Source organism: Leptodactylus fuscus, chromosome 2, assembly GCF_031893055.1.
Source record: "Leptodactylus fuscus isolate aLepFus1 chromosome 2, aLepFus1.hap2, whole genome shotgun sequence".
NCBI classification, from domain to species: Eukaryota; Metazoa; Chordata; class Amphibia; order Anura; family Leptodactylidae; genus Leptodactylus; species Leptodactylus fuscus.
The window spans coordinates 95880918-95886917 of record NC_134266.1 but is presented as its reverse complement, the minus strand read 5'-3'; positions in this window follow the sequence as shown (position 1 = coordinate 95886917).

Below are 6000 nucleotides of genomic sequence, written 5' to 3'. Positions count from 1 at the left end.
CCATTCACACAGAGGAAAATGGTGAGGAATTTGGAGTGGAATTTCAGAGCTGAAAAAAAAAAGCCTCCCATTGACTTCAATGGGTTCCTTTTTTTGCTAGCAGAAAAAGGAACCCATTGAAGTCAATGGGAGGCTTTTTTTTCAGCGCTAAAATTCCACACCAAATTCCTCACCATTTTCCTGAATGGACCCTAAAGCAAACCTCTGGGGTGTGCGTATGCAGCCTCTCCACCGTGAAACAGTTTTTTTGCACGGACACAATGTCAGACGTGCAGGGATTTAAGCAGAATCACGGTGGACAGGTACAAGGTGCAAGTGTGAACACTGTATTAGTAGTGTGAAGTACATGTGTACATGAAGTCAAGTTGCAGAGAGCCACAGCTATAACATTAGTGTCATACCATGAAGTCCACTCTAGTATAAGAGTATAAATGACTAGAAAAAAATATTAGTAGGTAAGTGTTTATTATAAATTATTCTGAGAAGGAATAGAACAAAACAGCAATTTTGCTATTTTGTTTTTATGCTTTCAATTTAATGTACATCTTAAATAACCCGATAAATATATTCATCTTATCAATAAGATTAAATTGATGCAGTGTTGTTTTTTCTTAAGTTTTTCTATTTTTGCAAAGTAAAAACCCTTTTTATAACATATTTTTTTTCCATCAACACTTTCCAAGACCCATTATTTAATTTTATTTTTTTTGTTAACAGAATATTTTGGGAACGGATAGTTAAGGACACCCACGGACAGTAAAAGAACGCACCTGATGTCCATTTAAATCAATGCAAAATATAACAGACACAGCTAGTGTCCGATGCTAATGTCCGCATAAGATTTTGCTCGGACATTAGCAGTGGACACTAGCCGTTGGACACCGTGAACGCCCCCTAAAAGCAATGCGCTGTGTAATGTTATATTTAGGATGTGATGGAGGGTTCTGTCATTGTTTCAGAATTTAACTAGGTAATCCCCTTTTTTTTAAATTTTGTGTCCATTTTATTTAGTCTATGTTCTTGTTTATTGGGTTTGCTGACTATGCATTTCACTTGTTGGATTTAAGAGAGACTGTTTGGTGACAGCAGGAGTATTGCAACAGATTAAAGGGGCTCTATCAGCAAAATTACGCACTAGTCTGTCCAGGAAGCAGATTGTGGACTTATTGGCTATAAATTGTAATTCAGGCCATATTAAGTCTTCTCAAATGCAGAACACATCTTGAATGTACCTTTTCAAGATAACTCTGAAAAAGCAGATTGGGGTATTTAAAAGTCTTTTTAAGGCCAGGGCCCCACGTGGTGTTTTACAGTCCCAGCAAAGTGAATGTGATTCTAGCAAATTCCATCCACACATTGCAGGAAAATACCCACAAATCACAGCAGAACCAGAAATGGGAATCACTTTCCAGCAGGTTTTCAGAGTTGAGTTGAAGGTCTGAAGAACCAGAAGGCAGCAGTTGGGAGTAGCCAGTAGAATGCAGCAGAGCACCAAAGAGTAGTCATCCCATTTGGGTTGTCAATGTGTGTACAGCACAGTACAGAGAAGTAATCCACAAGAGAGGTTGTTCTGACAGTGAGCAGTCTGACATATAGCATAGACCTTTTCTGTCTTCCATATAAACACACAGTTTTTTCTGCAATCTAGCTATTTATTGGTCAACAGGTTGTAGATATGGTAATGTGATAATGATGATAAGGAAGTAAATATATAGGAATACAAATAGTACAGGTATAAGTACTGAATGTGAATAACACAGCCATGACACTTAGAATCAACAGTGAAGAGCACATGGTAAAATGGCCGCCTATACATATAGCACATAACTTACTAACAGTAACACATTAACACAGAAATAACAGATAATCCCTACCAGATATGTTTGCACAGGAATAATGAAGCTTAAGTGTGCGTAGTGGAAGAGATGGCATCCCAATGTTTTGCGGGAAGGTTTCTTTATCCCAGAATGCCTTGCTTTACCCAGAGTGCATTGTGGCTCTCACAATGTAATTGCATCGTAAGGGAAATTCAACAGATAATGTAACTAATACACCACTAAATAGTGCAATAACCTCTCTAATTAGAATAAACTATTAATACAACATTTAAAATGAGATGACAACACTTTTACCATCAGATTCTGATCCACTGGGCAGAACAGAGGTCAAGCAGGCTGTGTCAGTAACAGGAGAGCAGAGCGGTACAATGACAGGTTCAAGGAGCAATGGTCTAAAGGCAAGATGGGGTCATCAACAGAAGGCACAGTACAGGAGGCAGAGTCAGAAGACAAACCAGGAGATTAAAGCAGAGGCACACAGGACACAAGCAGAGGAAGAGCTTACTTTGAGGGTAAACTGAATAGCCAGCGGCAACCTGGAGTGGGAGCCCACTGTCTGATTCAAAGCCCCAGAAGTTCGTTTTCCGGCTCAGGAGCAGATCGGCAACTCCCACAGACTGCCGCAGAGATTCCGGTCTGGCCCCTGAGACCTGGGAGAAGAGAGCCGGGAGAGGTAAAGGGGAGAGGGCCGGCAACCTCCGCAGTACCACAGAGGTTCCGATCTGCACCCTGAGACCCGGAAGAGAGAGGAGAGAGAGTGTATTCAAAAGGACTTAGACACACTGGAACAATGGGCTGAGGCGAACAAAATGGTATTTAACAGGGACAAATGCAAAGTTCTGGGAGTATGGGAGGAATAGAACTTAGTGATAGCATAGGGGAAAAGGACTTGGGCATAATAGTAGATCACAAATTCAACATGAGCCAACAGTGCGGTGCTGCTGCAAAAAAGGCTAATAAAATTCTGGGATGTATTAAGACAAGCATTGAATCTAGATCAAGAGAGGTCATTATTCCGCTGTACTCTTCCCTGGTCAGACCACACCTGGAATACTGTGTACAGTTCTGGGCGCCTCAATTCAAGAAAGACATCGATATATTGGAGCAAGTCCAGAGAAGAGCAACCAAAATGGTGGAAGGTCTGCAAACCATGTCCTATGAGGAGCGGCTAAAAGAATTGGGATTGTTTAGTTTGCAGAAGAGAAGGCTGAGGGGAGATTTAATAGCAGTCTACAAATATCTGAAAGGTAGTCACAGTGCAGAGGGATCTACCCTATTCTCATTAGCACAAGGAAGTACAAGAAGCAATGGGATGAAACTAAAGGGAAAGAGATACAGATTCTGACAGTGAGGGTAGTGAGAGAGTGGAATAGGCTGCCACGGGAGGTGGTGGGCGCTCCATTAATGGAAATCTTCAAGCGGAATCTGGATAAACATATAGCTGGGATGATTTAGGAAAACCTGCACTCGCAGGGGGTTGGACCCGATGGCCCTTGAGGTCCCTTCCAACTCTACCAAAAAAGAAAAAAAAGAAAAAAGATGGCTGGGAGAGGTAAAGAGGAGAGGGCTGGCAACCTTTGCACACCGTCGCGAAGGCTCCATCCCAACTCCAAACAATGACTGATTCATTTTCGAAAAAATTTAACTGCTCTTTTCTCTGCTCTAACCAATTGTTCCAGAATTCCATGGGATCAAAGTTATCTGCTGGAAAGTAGGTTCATTATAGGTACAATACTGGTGCCATATTGGTTCTGGCAACACTGCGCATTTGTAATTGGCAAGGAGCCATTCAGTGGCATACTTCCTGAAGGATACAGTGGAGCAGTTCCTCTGCTGTGTGGCTCCTCTGATCCAGACTCATTAGCTGTAAAACTGCTTGACAGCAGTTCACCTTATACCCATGAAATGAAGGAGAAATAGAAGCAACACCTTGCCCAGGTGAAGATGGAAAGAGGAGAATCCAGGAGAAGGATGATGGGCCCTGCATGGTGTTTGAATTGAGCTTTGTTCCATTTCTGAATGGTGTCCACTGCTGCACAAAATATTGACCAAGTGGACTGTGAAAGCCATGTATTGTCCTTGTATGCTGCTTCACATGTTGACAGTGATGTGGACCTCTTTCCAGACTAATATATCCAAGGAAAGGCCAACATTCTCCTAGACACAGCGATATAAAGCAGGGACAGCTTTCATAGAGCAGCTAGGTGAAAGCGTGGAATCCACTAAGTGGTAAGGCAGCGACTGGACCACCAGCAGCTTGGCAAAGTGACAGTTAAGTTGTAGAACTGCAGTTGACTAGTAATGGGCGAATCAGTTTGCAGTGAACCAGATTTGACTGAAATATTCAAAATTGTTCCGTGTTTAATAAAACCAAGCGATTTGGTCACCAGCCATAAATTATCATACTCTGTGTTCTCTTCCAAACCCATAGTATAATAGCTGGAGGCCCAGGGGATGTGACAAAAAAAAAAAAAAAGACATTTATACTCATCTTCTGTTACCTCTTTTAAGCTTCCTTGTGGCATCCAGTGTTTTGTCTCCGCTTCCTTGCAGCATCCAGTGCTCTTATATGATGTCATGTGGCTGAGGTCACCTCTGAGGTCTGTGATTGTGCCTCAGTGGTGACATGGGCACACCAAACATCATGGCATCAGGTGGAGGAAGTTAAAGATTGGCAGATGCTGTGAGGAGGCCCAAAATAGGTGATGTATGGTGAGTATAAATTTTTTTTTTATTTTTGTCACTTCCCCTGGGCCCTCAGCTATTATGCTCTGCGGTCCAGAGTATAATAATTTTCCTTCAGGTTCTATCTGAACAATTTCAAATCGAAACGGGGATTGGCTTTGACTGAGCACTGGATGAAACAAATTTTCTGAGGTTCGCCCATCTTTACTAGTAACATATTACTGTTTCCTAGACACATATTCCCTTACAGATGACTGACGTTGGAGTGGAAGAGGAGGAAACAATTGGTGATGAAGATGATGATGATGATAATGACGATTATGTTAGGTCTAGATGTGGCTTGCCTAAAAGGATAATCACAGGGAGAAGGATTTGCTCACATCCCCTACCAGTGCCAAATCCAAGTCTATTTTACCAAATAAGATGGTGATGCCTTTTCATGTGAGCACAAAGGGATGTAGTTCCTACATTTGATCCTACAATATCATGGCTAAGTTTCTGCTTGCTGATTGTATACATTTCCATGGATGTATCATTTTGTAATGTACAAAAAAATTCCCACATGGGAGATGACTGCTTGTAGTTGCTGCCGCCAACACCAGCAGCAGCAGAAACATGTCTGGCACTACCACTACCCCCACCCTGCGGCCTTCCCTGAGCTCCATATTTTTACTATCACCACTTCATAAACTGTTTTCCTCTGATATCACCTTATCACCCTGATCCCGCTGCCAGGTCCTATCTGTAAAAGAATCATCCTTGGAAATGTCAATTGTCTTCCTTGCATTTTTTCTCCAAATTCCCCCATAGTGCCCCTACCAGAACGAATACCAGTAGTAGTACCACACTCCCTGCCACTACTACCTCCCCCGCAAACAATCATATCTTCCTTTGACTGTTCTCATCCAAATTATCACAAAAGAGTAGGAAGACTGTTCTGACTATAATGTAAGTCTGCAAATGGTCCGCAATTGAGGGTTTTCAATTGCGGACCATTTGTGGACACATTATATTCAATGTGGCCTCTTACACCACCGGATATTTTATCCGTGGTGTGGCCGGGCCGCAACCGTGGTCCGCAATTTATAGGACATGTCTGTAATGGCCGTGAATTGTGGCACTGCACGGACTCACCCATAGAACTCTATGGACGAGTGCGGCAGGACACGGACATCTGCGGAGCCTATGTTGCCGATCAGCAACTAGTTCAATATGGTCGTGTAAGACAAGCCTAAGAAAAAAGCTTTCTCAGCAGGTGACACATCACTACCAGGCATCTATATAAGTGAAGATACAGGAGTACAATTACATTTTAAGGAGGTGAAGGAACACACAATTGCCTGTTCTCAAGGTCACATCAACCTAAGTAATTATAAACGTCATCTGTGGTTACTGGCAGTGCCATCAAAACCAGAAGTAGTGCCAGCCACATTCTCATTGTTAGTACTTGCAGGACTGTTTCTTCCTCTCCCTTGTT